Consider the following 21,467-nt stretch of genomic DNA (forward strand, 5'->3'; position numbering starts at 1 on the left):
GCGGGAGCCGTCCGCCGGCGGGCGGGAAGGAGCGGGCAGCGCCCAGCTGGCAGCCGCCTCCGGGAGCCGGATGTCAGCGGTTCGGGCTGCGCCCTGCTACGGCTTGAGCTGTAAGGGGCAATTTTATAAGCGCCAGGCTTCACCGTTGTAAAGTTGGAGCTGATGAAAGTGCTAGAAAAAAGGAGGGAGGTTACACCGCTGCCATGCAGACGGAGTTCGTGCGGGGACTCTAATATGTTGTGACAGGTTTAACTGGCTTGCACGGAGTACAAATCACCGTCCTTTCTGTCAAAGCCCTCCTCACTGTAACACTGTGCTGCCTCTCAATTATTTAAAGTTGTGTATTATTATTCCCACCCTACAGAAGATAACAGCACAGCCAGTTTATAGAGATTAATTAATGCTTGAATGAATAAACAGGCTCTGTGCGTGACTAACAAAAACAATATATCTGAATTCGGAGCTGTAGGCTGTCCGTCTGTGCTTATCTTTTGTTGGAACATGCCCTCTGTAGACTTACGCTTGTGAAATTCTTGCCTGAAGATGGACCTTTTGTCTGAGACAGAGCCAGTCAGAAATCAGGAGGGCTCCTTTGGAAGCCTTTCTGGATGGAAAGTTTTGGAGTTTGAGGGGGTGTGGGAGGAAGTGAACATCTGTTACAAAAACTCGCATAGTTTTGGTGTTGAGTAAAAAGTTAGTTTCATGCACATGAAAATGCCTTATTGAGGAGCAACGTCTGCCTGTGCTGCCTCTGTGGTTTATAGAAGCTGTGCTTTAGGTTCTCATGCAGCACCTCCCTCTAGGTCAGTCTCAATGGGTAACCCATGTCTACTACAGTCCTCGGTGTCTGCACCCTTAATAGCGCATCCTGTGGTGCTCTGCAGGACTTGAGTCACTGCGGCACAGGGAGGAATAAGGCGCGCTGCTAGCGCAGGAGGATGTGGTTTCATGCTGAACTGAGCCAAATCATTCTGATGCAGGCATGTCATACCGTTTGTTCTGCTGAACGTGTCTGTCTACAGGAAGTGTTTACACCTTTCCAAGTAGAAAGGTTGACTTTGGAACTTACCTATTTATTCCTAAAGGAAAAAGTGGTTATGAAAAAAAAACATTTTAATAAAGAAATTAATTAATGAAGACTTCTGAGTTCAAGCTCCTACTCCTCGGGGGAGGAGGGTTGCTGAAGTCAACCTACCTGGCAGCTTGTCAGAATTAGCAGCAGATTCACAGCACAAACCCCACAGCTCTCCCAACATGAGGAGGAACATGGGCCATTGTCAGGAGATTGAGGAAAGGACAGAGTTTAGGTCCTACCCATTTCTCAAGGACTGTTAGCAATAAATGGGCAGGTAAATGGAGGGCTGGACTATCCCCGTTGCCATCACCATCGTCTCTGCCCCAGCATCCAGGGTGTTTCTGGTGCACTCTGGTACCTCCATGCCCCTGTCCCACGCACCCCTCAGCCCCCTGGGACCTCTCCTGTAACCTCTTTGCTGCTGCCTCGTCCTGCGTTGTCCACAGCCTGTCCCAGTTGCACCGTTCTTGGAGCAGCAGCTGCCGTAGAACCTCCCATGGTCAAGAAGGGCTGGTGTAGCCCACCCCCAGCCACAGGAGAGGTGCCAGCTGGGGCTCTCCAGGTTGTGGCAGCGTCAGCCTGTGGCCATTTTGTGCTGCCTTCCAGCTGAGGAGAGACCCCGCAGGTGAGCTGGGAGGTGCGATTGGCTGTCCTGCTCTGGCGGGCTCTTGAAGGAGGTGACAGCCAATCAGGGAAGACCTTACATGCTGCATGCGACTTTCCGCTGTGGAGAAGAGCTTGGGCACCATGTTGGTTTGGATGCCTCCTTGGCCCTGGAGGGCTATCTGGGGGAATATCCAGTGCTCCTTACAGCTTAGGTTCATCACACGAACAGGCAGAACACAGCTCACCGTGTCCCGGGAGCCATGGCCAGAAGAGAGAGGTGCTGTACAGTGTGATGGCATGGCCCTCTGGCAGCAGCAGGACGGTGAGGAAGTAATGGCTGGCCACAGCTGGTGGCAGAGGGAGTCCTAACTTTCTTTTTTTAGCAGGTTAGTAGCTTCAAACCTTGTCCTGATAGCTGCTCCTGTTACCTAGCAATGCCTCTCTTGTGAATTTATTAGCCATAATGCAGTCCGCAGTGGGCTGAGTGAACTCTCTGGTACTTCTGCAATGTTGTGGCTGAGAGGCTGTTGCGGTGTGTGGAACTGTGAGGCTGGCTGCACACTGCTGCTCACGGCAGGCTGCTGAGGTGGAGCAGGAGGTTTGTTTTCATGAAAAGCTGCACTTTTTTTTTTTTGTTGGATGACCTCTTTGGGTGTGCCTTCCCTCATTTGGAAAAGAGCAGTGTTGTGAAGGTTACTCATGACAGAAAGGCTTTTTAATCCAAAAGAAAACTTAGTCATGTTCAGAAGATGTGTGTAACCAGGGGAGGTGTGTTATTCCCTTGTTAAAGCCGGGCTGTGAATGAAAACATGGCTCTGACTTAATAATAGGTGTCCAGAAGACAAAAATTTTCCCTTCTTGAACACTTGATATGAAAAAGTCACTATCTCATGGTGGTTACAGGAGCAGGTTGTGGTGTGTTTGTCATCTGGATGTGAAAATTCCAGCTGCTCAGTGGACTCACCTACAGCTTCTAAGAGCAGGATTGCAAATATTAGATGCTTCTGTGTGAAATAACAGCTTCTGTACAAGTGGCAGTGGTGAAGAGTGTCTTTTGTAACATGTTTCAGTCATTAGGTCAGTAGTGCAAAAAGATCTTACAGAAAGTTACCAGCCAAAATAGTCTGCCTGTTTATGAACTTTTTAAAAAAAATTTATAATGATAATGTATTTTCCCAGCTATATGTCCATTGTTATTATTTGCTGTGCATTTATTAGAGCAAGTGGAGAAGTGAATCCTAAATACAGCTCTGCTGAATATCCTGCAGCTGCTGACTTGTTCTCACAGAGTGAATTTTGAATTTGAGATTACCAAAAATTTAATAAAAGTACACTCTATCTCCCTCTTTAATTTTCTTTATTTGATGGTCCTTGATGTGCTTTCAGCTGTCCTGTAGACTGGTGTGAGAATTTTTCCCTCTGTTATGGCACTGTTTTTCCATGTATTGAAGTAATTCAGCCTGGGCTTTGGCAAGCAGGTTTGTTTGGCTGTTTTTTTTTTTTTTAGTATTTGTTGTTTTCTTAATAAATAATTTATAGTTTTGTTTAGCTACAAATGCATAGTAGCAAAATAATTTTATATCAAATCTGCTCTGTTCTGTCACTCTTCAAATAGCTTATTGTCTCAAATTACAGGAATGAGAATCTCTGAAATACTTTGTGAATTTAAACTAGTTTTATGAACTCTGTTAACAAGAACTTTAAACAGAATATAAGAAAGGCCCTATACAAATGCCAGATTTGCTTTAAGTCAGCTCATACTTAATTTTGCATGGCCAAAAAAGAAAAAAAAAAAAAAAAAAGAAGAAAATGAGCTATACCAAGAACAGGATAACATCTAAGCATTTAATATTAGAGTAGCAGACATTTGATGAGCATTTTTCCTGCATGAGTTTACTCAAAAAATTATTCTATTTTCATATACTTTGGATCTAGTGAGTCACTTGCAGAAAGTGTAAACTGCTGGAGTCCTATGGACTTCAGGGAGTTTGTGGCTTTATGCCGCCACAGGAAACTGTTCAGGAGTCCAGGAAAAGTAAAGGGTTGTGTAGTCCCTTTTCCCATTTCGGTTCCTACGCAGCAGAGATGAGATGAAAAGACCTAGTTTCATTTTATTTTGTCTACATAAGTAGTTCCCTGTTCAAAAAAAAACAAAAACAACAACAACAACAAAAAAACCCTGAAGAAACAGGAAAAAATGGAACCGAGAAAAATAGCAGATATCTCTGGCTGCGTTCTTGTGGTATCTGTATTCAGTTCAGCTGAATCCAAGCTCACTGGAAATTTTCCTGAAACTTCTTTTCCAGAATGTTCCATGTGACTTTGGAGTAATTTAATGACTTCTCTTGATGGACAGAAACTTCTTGGTGCTGTTTTCCTCCATTCCAATGCTAGAGAGGTAAGATCTTAATTAGCAATGGCACACAAAATAGCAGAAGGCATTACTGGTGTGGCAGAGATAATGAGCAATTAGGAAATTAAACTGTGAAGAAAAAAAAAACACCTAAGAAGGATTTTGTTTCTTTTGGAAGATGGAATACAAAAAGACTTCTGTACTTTACTAAAGCAATTTGTTCCTCCATGTGTGCAATGGGGAAAGTAGTATAATATAGATGTAAAAAGATTCTTGAATTCAACATAGTGTTTTTAATGCTTGTTTTTGTTTAGTGCTACAGTAACAGACCGTTGTGACCAGTATGTCTTATCACTGGCAACCCAAGATGTAGGGAAATGGGGTCTTAACTGGACTCCCACTGGACTGAGTGAAGTAATACTGTATAAAGTTGTATCTATCTTGTAAGTGATAAAAGCTGAGAAACAAAGGGAAGCACAGCTGTTGTCCTTTTCTGTATTGTGGTGTGAAATAATAGTCTAGATGTTACAGATGTGCAGCAGCGATGCTGCATGCATTTTAGTGGATTTCTTAGGAGAACTCTTAGTGGAGCTGTCCATATAATCATCACAGCTGCTATGCGTGCAAATTATGCCTGCACATTTCTAAGTGTCTAGACTGATAAGGGGCTGTAGGGTGGGGGGAAGGGCTTGAGGTTTTTGAATTAATTTATTTGTATGTATTCTCCTCTTGAGAGGAGAAAGACTTGGGAGAAAACCCAGTGAAATCATTGCTGCTTGTACAGGAAAATGTTTTATTCCAATGCTTTTGTTTGGAATCCAACACTAGTTCTTCTTTTCCTTAATAACTTCCTCAGTTGTTATTTCTCAGATACCACTTCACCACAGATATGTTTTGAAATGTGAGACACTTCTTTTTAATACCATTTCCCCCCCTTTATTAGCCTTTTTGATTCTCTGTACAGAACTGGCAGTAGAACAAAGCAGGCCTCACCTGTGACTTTTCTGGATAGATCTATAAAGTAGTGCATGTGGACACCTCTGGCTTTTCTCTTCATAGCTCATCTCTCCTCACCTCTGCACTTGCGAGCTGACATCACTACGAGAATCCAGGTGCCTCTTACTCACACAGGGCTTATATACTTGTGAGGTTCTGTGGCTTCTGGTAACTGCAATGGAAAGCCCTGGGGCAGAAGAAAAGCACTTCTTTGAGAGAAGCAAACTGAATGAAATGCAGTTTCTGCTTCTGCTGTCAGAGATCAGATACAGCACAGGTCACAGATGACATCTGCTGCTGCTGTGACTCTTTTTTTCTACACAATTTCTGAGAGAGTTGTGATCAAGAAATGTCATACCTGGGTCTGTGTATGACTATTTTGCTGGTTTCTTTCAACCGTGAAGCAGGCGAAAGGTCTTTTCTAAAACAGCAGCCCTGTTTCTTGCAGTGTTGAGCAGGGAGTACTAAAAAATTGCTGAATACCCCAAGCAGGCCTATTTTCTAGCACACCTGAGCTCCACAGTTCAGGCATGAGGGTGTCTTGGTTCTTTGCCATGTACAGGCATGCCTTTCTGCTGTGTACAAACCCCTGAATTTGTGACCCACAAATAGCTGTTCCTAGTTTTGCTTCTGAATTCCTTTTTCATCCTCCTTTCACCTTTCTGTCTCCTAATCTTCATAACACTGCTTTCCATCATGCTTTACCAGGGAGCAATTCAGTGAGGCCAAAGTTGTATGTGAGTGAATGAATAATACGTGGAGGCCAGTGTTTCTGAGAAATCCAATCATAACAAAACAGCAGCTGTACCAGTAAAGGGCCTTTTAATTGTTGGTGTAAAAATTTAAGAACATTGGGAAATACAACTTTTGTGTCGTAACAACTTCATAGAATTTAAAATGATGAAATCCAGTTCCCTGCCTGGTGCATATCTGTGAGGAATCAGGTTTAAAAAAAAAAAAAAAAGCCAAAAATCTTCTTTCAAATCAAATATCTAATTGAATTGTGCTTACCCTAGAAAAAGAGGCTGTTCAGGTCAAGGTACAGTGCACATGGGAAGGTGAAACAAAATCTTGAATTACTTGATTTTCAGTGTCCTCAGCAGGAGCCTGAGACTTGGGTTCAGATTTTGCCACCAGTAAAGCAGTAAGTGATGAAGCTAGTAGTCATGCACTGAGAATAATCGTTCCTGTTGGAATATTGCATGTTGCCACCTCTGCTAAGCATCTTTTCATTCAAAACCACAGAAAATACTGGCAAATGTCACAAGGAGGCACATGGATGAGTGAATTGATTTAGTAGTTTATTCAACAAATGTTGTGTAACATTAATTCATGTTTATGCTTGCAAGCTAGCAATTAATTGCAGGTGGAAATACCGTTGCAAAATACACTATTTGAAGCAGATAGTGCAATGTCAGATCAGCCTACTGAACCGGCCAATGCTCAAAAATTGGTGTTATAAAACACCAATATAAAATCATTATGAAGTGTTCTGAGCTTTGGTACAATTGATGTACAATGCTTGCTATCAGGCACCTGGTACATATGTTTATGTTAGATTGCAAAATAAATTTAAGAGTAGGGGGGTTGTGTTGTCTATTTTTTCTCCAAATTGGGCTCCTGCAGGAAACAAAAGAAATTCTTTCACGTTGCATAATGAGTTGGTAAAATACTGATAGCTGTCCATCCCAGTGGAGCATAGGTGAGAAAATGGCTGCTTTCCTTGGCGATTCATTATTTGTAGTAAGAACCTAGATGTAAAGCTGAGGGTGTAATGGAGACAGGGGTGATCACGTAACAAGGCTGAGCAATGAATTGTTTAGCAAAGTTACTGCAAGTTAAAATACTAAAAGGAAAAAAGAAAGTCTCTGAATAGTCTTTTTCTTCCCATTTGGTGAAGTATACATGTACTCTGCTGGTAGGGAAAACAGGGCAGGTGAGAGAATTTTTTTTTTGCTATTAGATTGAAAGATGAACTAAAGAGATTGAGTGACCAAACCAGATGGCTTAGAGACATCTTGACATTAGAAAGCTGTGGAGAAGTTGCTGAAAAAGTGATCAAATGCATTCAGGAAGTTGTTGTCATGTCTGTATATACCTCTGACTTGTGATATCTGAGGTAAAACAGATTTTCATCAGTAAAACTGATTTTCTACGTTCCCTCCTTTTTTCACCTTTTCTCACCTTTCCCCATAAATTCCCACATTCCCCCCCCTTGGCCTGTTTGCTTGCTTTCCCTAGCAAATGCCTTTGAAAAATAAACTGTTAACCCCAAATACCCACTTAGCTAGGAAATTGTATCCCATTTTAACAGTCTGAAAGTAGTGGGGCTGTAAGATCCCATATCCACAAAGTCTCTTCCAAGATTGGCCACCTATTCCTATCAAGGGTATTTGGCACGTGTGTGACAAAACCCAAACCAGAGTTTGCATATTGTCCAGTGGAGGGGAGCACTAGCCAGGTCTGTGTCAGAAACACAGAGTTTGAGGGGCTGCCATCCATTAAAGAGTTCATCAGCAGATTTCAGCTTTGCTGCAGACTGGCCTTTGCACAGTAAATCTTTCTTTTATTCATGTCTTTAGGCTGAATTTGCCGCAAACTTGTGGTACCAGATACATTGTCATCCACACACCCTTCTGTGTAAGTCAGTTCCCTGATTTTTTTGTGTAAAAATTAAAGTAAGTAAATCTGTATCTTACTGATTCATTGAAGCAGAAGAAAGCCCAGAAAGCCCTGGACTCCTCTCCTCTGGAAGCAGTTGTTCAATTATTCAGTGAGAGCTGCATGTGCTGTGGGATAGTGGCTGTAGACAGGGTTCACTCAGTTGTATCTGCTTGCAAGTGGGTCCTTGTACTGGGATGGGATGGAGATAATTTTCTTCACAGCAACCTGTATGGGACTGTGATTTGGACTGTGACCAAAACAGTGTTGACAACACACCAATGTTTTAGCTATTGTTGAACAGTGCTTAGATAGTGTCAAGGCTTTCTCCATTTCTTATGCCGCCCCTGCCTGGAGATGGGCAAGAGGCTGGAAGGGGACACAGCCAGGATAGCTGACACCAACTGACCAAAGGGGTTATTCCATAACACATATTGCTAAACTCAGCAGTAAATCCATGGGGGAGTTTTCCACAGGTTGCTGTTGCACAGGGACTGTCTGGTCTTTGGTCTGCTGGATGTGAGCAATTGCTTTTATACAACTTATCTTTTTTTGGTTTTATTTTTCCCTTTTGTTGAACTGTCTCATCTTAACCCATGAAGTTTCTCACCTCTGCCCTTCCAGTTCTCTCCCCCATCCTGCTGGGGGAAAGTGAGTGAGCAGCTGTGTGGGAAATAGCTGCCACCTGGGGTAATCAACAGCCCTTTTCCTGATTCTGTCTCCTGTGGGCAGTGTCCTAGTGCTCCATTATGGCTGGTCCAGCCCAGGGCATTCCTTGACTCCTGCTCTGATGTGGATTTCTTAGCAACAGTGGGAGATTTGCCTGACTTGAGGTTTGGTTTTTGTTTTTTCCTTTGGCACTACTATCAGTTCTGCAGAGGGGATTTATCTAGCAGATAATCCTGCTTGCTGAAATAGGGCCTGAGAAGCTAAGCCACCCTTCTTTTCCCATTTGTGAATGTGCATTGCTTTGCTGCCCTGTATTATTGTAAACTGTGATTCATTGCATGCATTCACCTATGTTTTCACATGTGTACTAGCTTAAATGCAGTGTTTGTACAATTCCTTGTGAACAGGAGCTGTTTATGAAGTTGGGATCTGCTTTTCTTTCCCTTTATTATTGTTTATTGCCCATGTTTGCTCTGAGTCCAGACTGCCAGTACCAGACCTGTCTCTGGTCCACGTATCCAGCTCCTCAGCCACTGTGCTGGCATCTCTTGCCTTTGTGGCAGTACTGTAACTTCTCTGCATCTTCACAGTGACTTTGATACCTACTGTAGCAGAAATGCTGAGTCACTGCTTGAGACAGTGATTGAGCACCTGGTAGGAAGGCAGGACCAACCCAGGGGAGCTCAGGTGCATGCAATGCACCCGAGTGACCGGAAGGGGGTGGAGCCGGGATCCACCCCTTCCCAGACCTCATTTAAGGATTGGCAGTGGAGAGAAGGGTATCTCACTGGAGATCCCTGCCTACCTGAGGCCTTCCGAAGGTAAGCAGTTTTTCTTCCTTTGTTTCAGTGTCCGTGGCTGCTGCATTTGGGCTTGTTTTCATTTTCTGCAGCCTAGGGTTGTGTCACTCTGCTATTATTGCTGTATTTTCCATCACATTATAGCATTACAGCATTATCCCTACCTGCATCCCAAAGCCTGAATATCAGCCCTTCAGATGTCTAACACACGTATTATTTTGACTGAGACAGGATGAGTTACCCCTCAGCAATTCATCTATTCCCAAACTAAGTCCATGCAGGAAGCTAATGTTAGCTAGAATGAGCCCAGCCAAACAATGTTATTGTTCTAGGATGAGAACTGAGGTGCTGTTGTGTATCTATGCATTTGCAGAAATGCCCAGGCACTGGGGACAGGTTTTGCTGACACCTAAAAGCTTGTAGTTTCTGCTATTAAGCGGAGCAAGTGCAAGACACACTGTTTAGATGTAATGTGTAGGTAGAATTAATAGAGTTCTTTTGTGATGTTCGGTGGCAAATGCGTCGTTTAAAATGACAGTATTCTCTCCTTTCCTGTCTGAGTCAGTTCCTGATGCAGAATGTGTACCATATATCTAAAGCAGAGAAGAGTAATCACAGAAATGTGTAACCAAAATATCAGGAGGCTCAGTTTGTAGCGTGAAATACAGACATGATGAATCTCAGTAAGCCCTGTGCAGAAACCTAGAGATACTTCCAGGAAGCCCAAGCAGTGGGGGTTAGATGTGCATTTCATACGACGCTAGGAGCATAAGCTATGCCACCTAGCCATAAAGGAACTGACCTACTAATTTCCTTTTTTCCCAGTATGCCCCTTCATGGTCCTGTCAGTGCTATTCATTTCTTAGAGCAATGGGGCATGCAGATGTTTTTAAAACTGGTTGCTTGTTTAGATACTTCTAATGTAGTTTTGGAAACCTTACTCATTTTGTGAATTCCTGGTTGTGAGTTTTTCCTCTTAAACTAACAATAGTTTAACTTGTTCTAAAGAAGGGATATGTGCTACAATATGCTGTGGGACAGCAATTAACTTTGGGAGCACTGGCACTGTTTCTCTCCCTGGAATGAACGTACTGAGAGAACACTTCCTTGCTCACCTAGTGATCCTCATGCTATAAACATTTGAAATCACATAGTACCCTTGAGGAAAGGCTTAACACATCCAGTGATTATCTCAGAGGCTCAGGCTTAAATAGGCTTTGCCAGGATCAGGGAATGAGTTTTCACAGTAAGGCTTTGCCCTTGGAGTTACCCCACGTTTTCAGCATTTTCCACTCAAGCTGATTGTACTACCTTTAAGGAGGAGCCCCCCATGTCTGTAAACCAGATCTACCAAAGAGCTTATTGGAATGCATTGGAATGTAATGGAATTTTAATATAAAGGGGAATCCTAAAACCTCTTCCTCTTTCCTTAAAGGATTAGTGTGATTGTTGCTATAACTCTCATAATCCTTTAGTGGGTTTTTTTGCACTGTCCTGTTTCTTATTCATCTGAAATCAATGGCAAATGGCATGTAAGCCTTCAAGATTGAATCAATTATACGAGGACTTGTCTTTGAGAAAGATAGAAGATCTGGATCTCATGAGAGGACAGAGGAGGAACCAGTGCTGTCACCGTACAAATTTTGCTCAAGGAAAAATGAATAAAAATCCAGAGCCAAAGTCCTGGAATCTCCCTGTATAGTCTTTCTGTTAGTTTTATGGTTGTTCTGTTTGGTGGTGGTGGTTTTTGCTAGGAACCCAAGTTTACTCAATCGTTTCATGGCTGTTTCCTACTTAGTAGGTTTTGAGCTTGTTCTGTGAGTTCAACCAAATTTGACAGCACAACTTAAAATCAAGTAATTGCAAAGATGGCCCTTGAACACAGGTGATTAGCTGGAGGACTGGTCACTTTCTGTGCTGATAGGAAACTGCAGCAGAATTTTCCCCTAACACTCTAGCCTAACATCCTAAGGAAATCATTTTTCTTTAATTGACGTGCATGTTGAACTGTCTGCTTGTTTTGGAGCTGCCAGTGGATATTTTTCAAAACATAGTTTGCTGTTTAACTGTATTTATGTTTTGCTAGGGAATTCTTCTTGATGTGCAGGTTGCTTATAGACAAGCAATTGTGAAAAACTGCAGTTTGTTTTATTGGTTAGTTTCTTAATTCATGCAATAGTTTCCATTTCCTGAATGTAACTGCCATCTGAAAGCACCAGCAACATAGGATTCTAATGCACAATTAGCATTGTTGCAGATTAATTGTGTAATCTGGAATTTACTTTGAGGAAATGTTAAAGTTCCTGTTTGTTTGTTTAAGTTAGCTCTTCTGAGCATTTATTCTTCCTCTGAATCAAATATGTTCACTCAAGTATTCAAGGAAAGCAACCATAAGTGGGCTTAAAGAGAACTAACTATAATATTTTTAGAATATAAATACGGATAGTTTTGTAAGTGTATTAGTTGATTTACTCTTCATCTAGCTCTTATTTACTCGAGTAATGAGGCTCACATTTGTTTTTTGCATTCATCAGTTTTCAAGACTGTAAATGTGGTCTGGCTAGATCATCTAGGTGATTGGCTTCTGTTCTCTGCAGGTAAGTGATGGAATACATTTGACGGTGGGAATATTCATAGCCTGTCTGAGAAGCTTGATTTCCTTTGGTGGTTTGTATAAAAAGAGGGGAAAACCTTAATCAGCGAGGAGGTGAGTTCAGTGACATTCAGCATACAGCATGTATATACAAATGTTGCTCTGAAAGTAATGCCTCCTATTTTATTCTCTCAGCCCATGACACCAGAGGCAGATGTTGGTGGTATGGCCGTAGATGTTGAACCTTCCCACCAATATTCCATTTCATTTTACATCTGCCATGTGACAGATAGCAGCAGAGGGGTGGTCTGACAAAATGGCATCTAACATGGAAGTGTGGATGAAGCAAAGGTGTGGAACTGAATTCCTCCATATGGGGAAAAAATGGCACCCATTGACATTCATCAACATTTGCACAATGTTTATGAAGAGCAGCCAGTGGTTGTGAGCACCATGAGGTGGTGGGTGGTATGTTTCAGCAGTGGCAACAGTGGGTCACTTCCTCTGGTGCAGATCTTTAGGAGTGCAGCATGCAGGCTCTTGTTCGTCACTGGTGAAAATGCATATCTAATGGTGGTGACTATGCTGAAAAATAGTGTTTTGTAGCTGAGAATTTGCTATATCAAATAGTATTGTTGTGCTCTTTGTATCTATGCAGAAAAATGGGAGGCATTACTTTTGAAGCAAAACATGCTGCTAGTCACCTGCATTTAGGACAAAGTCTTATATCTAGACTCCAGCTGGACAATTACTGTAGGATCTGTGCTGGAACCAGAAGGGATGAAAGATTTAATGAACTGTGTATTAGCAAGCACCTTAGCTTTGTGTGCATTCTGCTAGTAGCTCTTCTGTAAACCCTTTCTTGTAATCTCCTGCCAAATGCCTGCAGTGGAACCCCCACAGTGTCTTTGGTGTTCTTTCTGTATCTATTTGGAAAGATAGATTTTTCTATTAGTAAAATTTGCACTTATTTGAGGAGTTTTACTGTGCTTTGCTAAATAATGTCTAGATGCTACAACAGTTGCTTGTCTAATTGATAGTGTTCTCTCTAATGTGGGTATTCTGTTTTTAGCCATATCACTTATCAGAGGATGGCTAACTGTTATGAATGGGGCCTGCGTGGCAGGTGCTAGCTAATTGCATGCGTTCATCTCAGCTGCCAGTGTTCTGCCCAGCTGAGCACATCAGGGTTCATCTGAACCATGACTGCGGTCAACAACAGCCCAGAACAAGGGATTGCTTGTCCCACTGTGGTGACAACAAAACGCCACGGGGCAGTGCTGGCTGTTTAACAGTTCTTCGTGATTTTGTGTAGCACAAATGCTGAACAAAGCACAGTGAATGAATGATGTAATGCATTTTCCAAGAAATATAGGGAAAAGAAAATCATAATAAATCTCTTCAGTGAGTGGGATGTTCTTTGGAGAACTGAGTAGACCGTACTCGGCAGCCTCCTTTCTGGTGCCACCTTTCTGATAATAGCGTAGTTATTCCATAGTGAAGAATTGCACCTCAAAATAAAGGAAACAATGTTATAACGTAATCATATTCAGTTACTGAAGGTGTGCTTCTGTCCTTCTTCCATAGCTGCATAGTTTTTCAGTTACGCTACTGAAGGCTGATGCTTGCAACAGCAATCTTGTACAGGCAAAATAAGGATGCAAGTTTAATTACCTCTTGCATTAATTAGTACACTGTCATGACAGCACTTGTTTGTAAATTAGAAACCCACATTTAATACCTGCCAGATTTTATTTTCATAGTGTGTGTTTTGAAAGTTGTAACTTGCAGTACCTTTCAGAAATAATACCATAAAGACAGTTCAGCTTGGAGTGTGGTGGTGCTTAACGCATGGAAATGTTTTGGTAAAAATATTAAATATGACAATGCCATTGTTTGGGTGAAAGATCTTAATGTATGTATTATGACTCACTGTATGCTCACTCTGGCTGGAATTCAGAGCACCGAAGAAGTGCAGATGGTGCCTCTGTATTGCAAAGCAACTGCATAAAGAGAGGGTTGACGCCCTAGCTCATCTTCGAACAACAGAATTCCTTTGGGCTATGGGATTTCTCAGGTGAGAAGCCCATCAGATCAGAAAGCAACAAGCATGATGATGCTGAGGCGGTTAATAGCAGACCTTCAGTAAAAGAGCAGGTCAGCTGTGGTTTTCTCCGTGCAAAAGGAAGCCCAGGCTCAGTGTCTAGCAGCTGCTTGTCAAACAACAGGGCATGGATGCCTTCAGAGTACTTGAAGAGCTGAGCTGCATCCCTGGTTTCTCTTTCAATGGGAATTTTGCCCATTGGCAGAGATAACTTGCATCTGTTTTGAACAAGGAAGCAAAATGAAGAGAAATCCAGATTTATTTATCCCTTTCCTTCCTTCCTATCATTTTCCACTAGGTGCTTGTCTAAAACGGGGCACTGTTTTACAGCTCTTCTGCATGCCACCTTGAGGATTTTTGACTCCACATGTCTGGCTTTGTTCCTTGGAGCTGTCCTCCTAGCAGTAACCCTGGCTTGGAAAGGCAGCTGTAGTCAGTAAGGGCTCTCTATCTGTATTCTTAAGGTCCACCAAAGTCAACAGTATTTTTCTGAATTAGGACCTTGGTGTCTCACACTCAAGCAGGGAGTGGAGCCAGTGGCATGTCACTACACTGCTCAGTTACAGCTCAGATAGCAAGCATTACATACGCATAGAGAGCTGTTAGCAAGCATCTATAGAACAAAAATGTTAAAGAAGAAAAACTGAGGCAAATAAATTCGAACAGGGAGAAAATACAAGGGGGGAAAAAACGGGGAAGGGAAGGCTAAAAAGCATCAGAAGTAACAGCGAAGAGTTGTTATGAGACACTCAGTTAAACACTCTTGAGTTTGGAGAACTCTATTCTAGCACAGGCCTCTGAATTTCCCAAAGTGATCTCCAGGGAATACATCATACATGTTACAGACTCTATTCCATCTTCTATGGAGATTACTAGAAGGACTTTCTGCAAGCAGTGAGTGACACACAAACAACAAACACTTCTAATGCATCTCAGAGACTGCTGTGAACCATGGGGCAAGGATATGGAGTTCTAATGGGGCCCTCTCCTTCTACCCTCAAACTCACTGCTTGTAACCCGAAGAATTACTCCCAATGAACAAAGTCCCCATTGTATTCTGCACACATACTGTTCATGTATATTTCAAGAGATGTAATGTACTGTAGTAAGTAAATGGCACAATTACAGACAAAGCCTGTAGAACATTTCTTAGAGAGCATTTGAGCCATAAAACACAGCGCTGTTAACTAGCATGCTCCATGTTGTAAATAAAGTGCTTTGATGCTCAGGAAAAGGAGAGCTGTTAAAACTTGACTGTAAATTTTGCGTAGGCAAATGCTGTAGTTTACCTTGAAGGAATATTTCCTGTAGGTAGTTCATGCAGTATGGAGAACAGGGAAGGTCTACAGTTTTGCCTTCTGTTACAAGTTTTGCATTTCTGTTGCGAACTGTTACAAATGTCTCTGCTATGACTTCCTACCATCCCTGGAGTAAGCTTGCCTTATGCTTTTCCTTCATTCTCCAATTCACTTTCAGCTGTATGCCCTTGCCCTTTCTGCCTTAACTCAGTTTAATTAAGGCCTGATATATATTTACAGAGGTGCGTATTTCCAGCAAGCTATTGTGAAATCTGTGGCTCTAGGTCAGAGGCAGAAGAGCACTTATAGCACAATGGAGTTTTGGTGTTCCTTTATGTCTGTTGTATAGGATCGCCACAAATAATCCACCAACACAGTGAGACTACATTTAATTCTCGAATCAAGATTTTGAGAAACCATTTCAGTAACATCCATCAAAGGCCCATCTAACACTCCTGAGTATCTTTTCCACCATGGCATATGATTAAGTGTGTGTAGATCTTCACAGCAATGATGAATTAACAATTGCACTGTCTTTAAGTCTTTTCCAGCTCTTTCAAGTTATGCTGTACGGTACCGTAGTCTCTTTTAAGAAATTTACTCGTTTTTCTTTAGCTGCATTTAGCTAATATATTTCTGCCTAATAGAAGTAATCAATATATTAGTTCACGTTATTGCTCTACTTGAAAAGGTGCTGGGGTTTTTTAGGCAGGTTTCAGGCTCTTAGCCTGAATCAAGGTACTGCAAGGGCTGTTTCTACCAGAAAGGATGGGACATCTGAGGCTGGAAGTAGTGCGCTGCTGGCAGCCCCTGGGGGCTGTGGGAAGTCCAACTTGCTACAGATCTCACTCTTAAAATGAGTAAGAGACACAGGGGTTTCCGAGTTCAGCAAGTGCTAAGGCACAGGCTGAAACAGGAGAGAAGGCAATGGAAAGGTTTGTCTTGTGAACAGCTGAGTGTGACTGTGATGGCTGTGGAGGAAGAGGAGGAAGGGGTAACTTTTTACCTTTCCTAACTTTTGGTTAAGAGAGGACCAAGAGCATCTGATGCTTTTGCTTATCTTCAGTGAGAGCTGGGGTGTTTTTCAAGGGCTTGTAAAAGCTGAACAAGTGTCTTTGATTTCATCCACCTCCTGGAAGTTGCCCTTCACCTAATTCAGCTGGTCACTCTCAGTGAGAGAATAATCATCACCTCTCAGGGCAGCAGAAGAGCAAGCTATGAGTTCTTGTTGCCATGGTACCTCCCCAGAGTATTTTAGGAAGCAAATGCTATGATGCTGAGTGAAGAACTCAATCTGGTGGTGGTGAGTGGCAAAGCTTACCATCTTTAGGTAGCTGCTTGCTGTTTCTCTATAAAATTATGTGGATCATCATGTAGTCTTGAGTTGTTTTTGAAGATATTTTCTAGAAATTACAATTCAGTAATGACAACCCGTTCAGCCCTTGCTCTTGCAGTAGATGTGTGTTAATGAAGAGCCTTAGGGTGCGGTGTCCTGTGTGTGTTCCTTTGCAATCAGTCATATGTGTAACAGCAACCTAACATTGTAACTATTATCTAATAGTGATAGTAATACAGAGTAAAGCAAATAACTGTTTCTGATGCAATTAGGTAGAAGAAAGACCACTAAACTTGTTAGCCTGTATGTCTTTTTGAATGTTTTTCCAGGAGATCATTGCCATTCAGATAACGGTAGGCATTTACAGAGTTAGCCTTGCGATGAAATGTTGAAACGAACCAGCTTAGCTGGAAGACTGACTAGACTCTTTAAGGCCACATCATACAGCTATACTTGATGCGCTTTGCTAGAAGTGCAATCTTATTCATTATTTTTCACTGTACAGGGCCTGCATCCCTGGTCCTTTAGGGAGCCTGGGAGGATGCGGCCTACATAATTGGATCTTTATTCAGTGCTTGTATAGAGGGTAAGGGTTTCAAAAATACCAAAATAATGTATTTACTTTCCTTTTTCAAAAGTGACATAAGTTCTTGGGACTTCCACTGAGATGAAAGTGTTTCAGCACTTTTCACAAAGTTAAACCCTCAATTTGCTTGTTATTTTCAGAAATTGTCTATTCTAGACTAATTTTAGTGAGGGTTATAAGGAATTGTAATTTTGTTGCACATTATTTGTTTGAGAAAAAGGATTTAGCCACAATTGGTGATTCTAAGGCCACACATAAACTTAACATGAAGGAGCAACTTCTGGTGACTGAACCTATGTACAGCATGGCTGGAAATAGCAGGAAAGTGGAACATAGCATAACACTTTTGTTTCTTTTCCTAAGGCATCGTTCTGCCCAAATACTCTGCATATTTGTATACCTATAGTACATGAAAATACCTACAATATTTCCATGAACCAGAAACTTGACATCAAGGATTTTCTGAATTTTTTTTCTACCCACACTAAGTCTTAGCCCCAGATGACAGACAGGGTGAGTCTGTATTACAACCCTTAAAAAACATGGCTATTCTGGCAGGTTTTAGGACCCTGGAGGATGCTGAAGAACTATTCTGCTTGACTGTATCTGGCAGCTGAGCATGCTAAGTTTTTTTTTCTTTGTGAGGCGTGAGAGGCAGTAAAAAATGAAATCTGTCATCTTAGGGCAGGGTTGTGCTTCAAATTCCCTCATTGTCCCTCCTTTATAACCTAATGACTCCGTATTTACCCACTTTTAAGGAGAGTGCGTAGGCAGTCCCTAGGCAAGGAATGCTTGCAGGTAGTTGTTTTCTTTAAGGACGAAAACCTATTCTTTCTAGGATTCACAAACTTCAGAGGAACAGTAAAACCAAGAACAGTTACCTCTGAGTATTTTCTTTCTCACAGATGATGCATTTTCTTTCCACTGTTGCAAGTGAATAAAAATAAGTAATCCTTAAGAGCCTCTGACAAGGGCCAGATAAAGCAGAAATGGTAAACGAAGAAGTGAGGGTACATGTAGCAGAAAAGGCAAGAGATAAGGAGCAGGAAATGTCACACACGTTTTTATGAGGAAAGTAAGGGATGTGGGAGATTGATGGTTGAGTTGAATTTTCTACATTGCCAGGAAATACTGCTCTTTTTTTTTTTTGATTCCCTCCCTTAAGAGGATGGGAGTGGGTGGCAAATATTAGAAATTTACTACTGGAGACGGAGTTGTAAAATAAGGAAGATGGGTTTTAGATCCTTGATTTCCAGTTTTTAATTGAATTGGGTGTTCTGATGCATGGCTCTGACTCTGCCACCTTGAATTAATTCTGTCAAGTACCTGCATTCTTTTCTCCAATATTCTACTTCCACTCTTAGCACAAACTAATTTAGGAAATTGTGAAATCTTGTATGAAATCCTCTTGTGTAACACTGCTCAAAAAGACTATAGCTGCAGCAAATCAAATAAGATTCAGGGTCTCAAGTAAATAAGTACAATTATGCGTAAATATTTGTATCTAGTTTTAAGGCTAGTGAAAAGAAGCAGTTGCCTGACCTTAGTAACTGGAAAGTGGATTATATCATGCAGTAGACCTATCCATTTCTGTCAGTTGTGCATTGGTAAAAAATCAGATTTGAACCAGAAATTGTTCTTCCAAGGGGTGCTGACATTAATCAGACAGTGTGTGGTACTGGTACAGGCTTTTTCCCTCTACTTGCCTTGTGGCACAGCTAGAAATTGGAGAATGAAAATATAAGCCACAGTGTTACAAGCCCCAGCTTAAGGAATAGTATCTTTTATAGCATGTGCTATTGAGGGTTTGAGACCTGGAGCTGAGGTTTTGTTCAAGGAGCAACTAAAGAGTTTTTGCAAAATCCTGGCATTTTTATAAAACGATGCTCAGCTGGCAGTGCTGTGACAGGCAGGGCAGCAATCCCATTCACAGCCAAGGCAGTGTGCTGTTGCAGAGGCCCAGGACAGCTGCTGGAGGCACACGAGGGGTATTGCTGGAAAGCACCAGCAGTATCTGGAGGAGGGCCAGTGTCTACAGAAATAAGATGAATAAAGCAGCAAGCCCTGATTGCAGGCAGTCCTGGCTGAAGATTGTATTTGCCACAACATTAAAAGTATGGAAATATTCCCAGCACACATTGAAGGGCTTTATAATGTGTTTACTAGACTATTCAGTTTAGACTGATACTGGCATTGGAGAACCATAGCAGTCATTCTGGACTGTTTGAGTGCTTTGGAAGTAAGTGGTATCCACAGCATGAGGAGGGAATGCTCTTCAATCTCTGCTGGGTTTCTTTGTCTCCCATGGATCAGAAGCGATAGTATTGAATCTCATCCTCATGCAAGTACTGGTTCTCCAAGAGTACAAGTCTATACATCCCCACTGCTTCTGACTCAGTGCAGTGAAATTGTACACCAAGCCCATTGTCTAATTGTTTATCCACTCCCTGTTTCTGAAGCTGAGACACTGAATAGAAGCAATTCTTTTAGCTCTGGCTTCATGCCTCGTAGCAAGGATATAATTCCTGCCATTTGCTTCAATTTTACTCTTGGCTGAAATCTGAAAGTACAGCATAGTTTTACTCTTTTACATTTCTTTTTCTCCCTTGGGCCAGTCACATTAGGTAGGATCATATTTGCTGATGAATTAGTATTAGGTAATTCTTTGGTGTGCTGAATTTTGGAAGTATGCTAGTCAATCACACTCATGTTGCTTACATCTCATGTGTATGTATGAGCTGCACAATGGAAATTCATTAACTATTAATAAAGGCTAAATTGTCAGCTTGGAGCTGCTGCTGTTGTATGAAGCTTTGTATGAGTAGAGGAACATAGGGAATGTTCACAAAGTTTATTTCAGACTACAGAAACTTGGTTCTTCTGTTCTAGCCGCTATAGTACAATGGTGGTTTGAATGAACCCAACCACTGTAAATGCCTGTTGAGGAGGGAGCATATTGATAGATTTTATTTTATTGGCCAGAAGGTGGTTGAGATTTAAATTGTGTGTAGGATTTGGAAGGTGATTCTTCTCCCTAGAAGCAATATAGAGCTGTAAATGAAAGAAGAGCTGCTCAGCCCGTGACTTGTTTTCACTATGGTTTTTTTGTTAAAAGCTTGATCTTCTGATGAATCTTATCTATGCCATCTCATTCTATGGCTTGATGGAAAGAGAATCTTTTATCTGAAGATCCTACATGTTGTTCAAGTGGAAGTGAGTTCCTGGCAGTTATTTTTGTTCTGTTATTCCCAGTCAGGAATTTCAAATAAAAATGTTCTAAGGTAGTGTCACACATTTGTCGTGAATCCAGTGTTTCTACACTTTCTCATATATGGTTTGTGGATGGCAAAATTAATTGTTTCAGGATGCCTCACACCTTTCTGTTGTCTTCTCAAGGAAGGCAATTCTTATGAGATTAGTCACCAAATTGAACAAGAAAAGCCAAACTGAGCTCAATGCTTGAAAAAATCAGGGCAAGGAGAGAAGAATCTGTCAATTTCTGTCCTCCATCTCTGCAAGCCAACACCACATATCTTCCAACATAATATCTCAGTAGTTAGAATGGTGGCTAGCAGAAGCCTTGGGAGTTTTCTCGGGGCGGGGGGGGGGGGGGGATAAATTCCATTATCTTCATCAATGTTTACCAGATTGAGTCCAGATTCCATCCGTTTCTGGTCTGGCCCTTGTGTCTACCAGGCTCCTGAACCCAAATATTATAATAAGCAATCATTTCTGTTTGGCTGTGGTGAGATCATACCCACATCTGAAAATTTGTTGGGTTTGACTGACTTTCTAATCCAGCTGAATAAATATTAGAGTGTACTTGGTCAGCGATCAATTTGTGACTGTAAATATAGTCTGCATAAGAAGCTCTGTAGCTAGGGTGGCGCTAGCAAACTGTAGTGGAGAATGAGTTACACTAATCTGCTTTTTGAAAGAGTAAACTAGCCCACAAGATCAGATGCAGCTTCACTGGTGAAGGAGGGTAGGAAACAGCAGCATAGTCATTCAGCCTCTCCCACTTGTATGTCCTACTACTTGATGTGAACTTGTGCAAAAGGAGGAATGCCATCTCTTTCAATAGATTGCCTGCTCTTCTTCCTTGCCCAGAATGTCCAAGATATTACTCCTTTGTGGAGAAGTAAGTTATGCTAATGTTGTCACTAATGTTCCCATCAGACAAGCTCATGGCTAAATCTGAAGAACCAAACTTGTAAATGCACCTAGTAGACTTTTTGAGAGAGAGAACATACTTTGTTTTGCTACTAGCCAAACTTTTTGGAGGAGTGGAAGCTAACAGGGTGAAAGTTGTTACTAAATGTTTGAGCTGCAAGCTCTGTGTAGCTTGCAGAAAGTTACTTGAATACCAGCTGAATCCTCAGGTGACTTT

This window comes from Numida meleagris, chromosome 9 (genome assembly GCF_002078875.1).
Source record: "Numida meleagris isolate 19003 breed g44 Domestic line chromosome 9, NumMel1.0, whole genome shotgun sequence".
NCBI lineage: Eukaryota > Metazoa > Chordata > Aves > Galliformes > Numididae > Numida > Numida meleagris.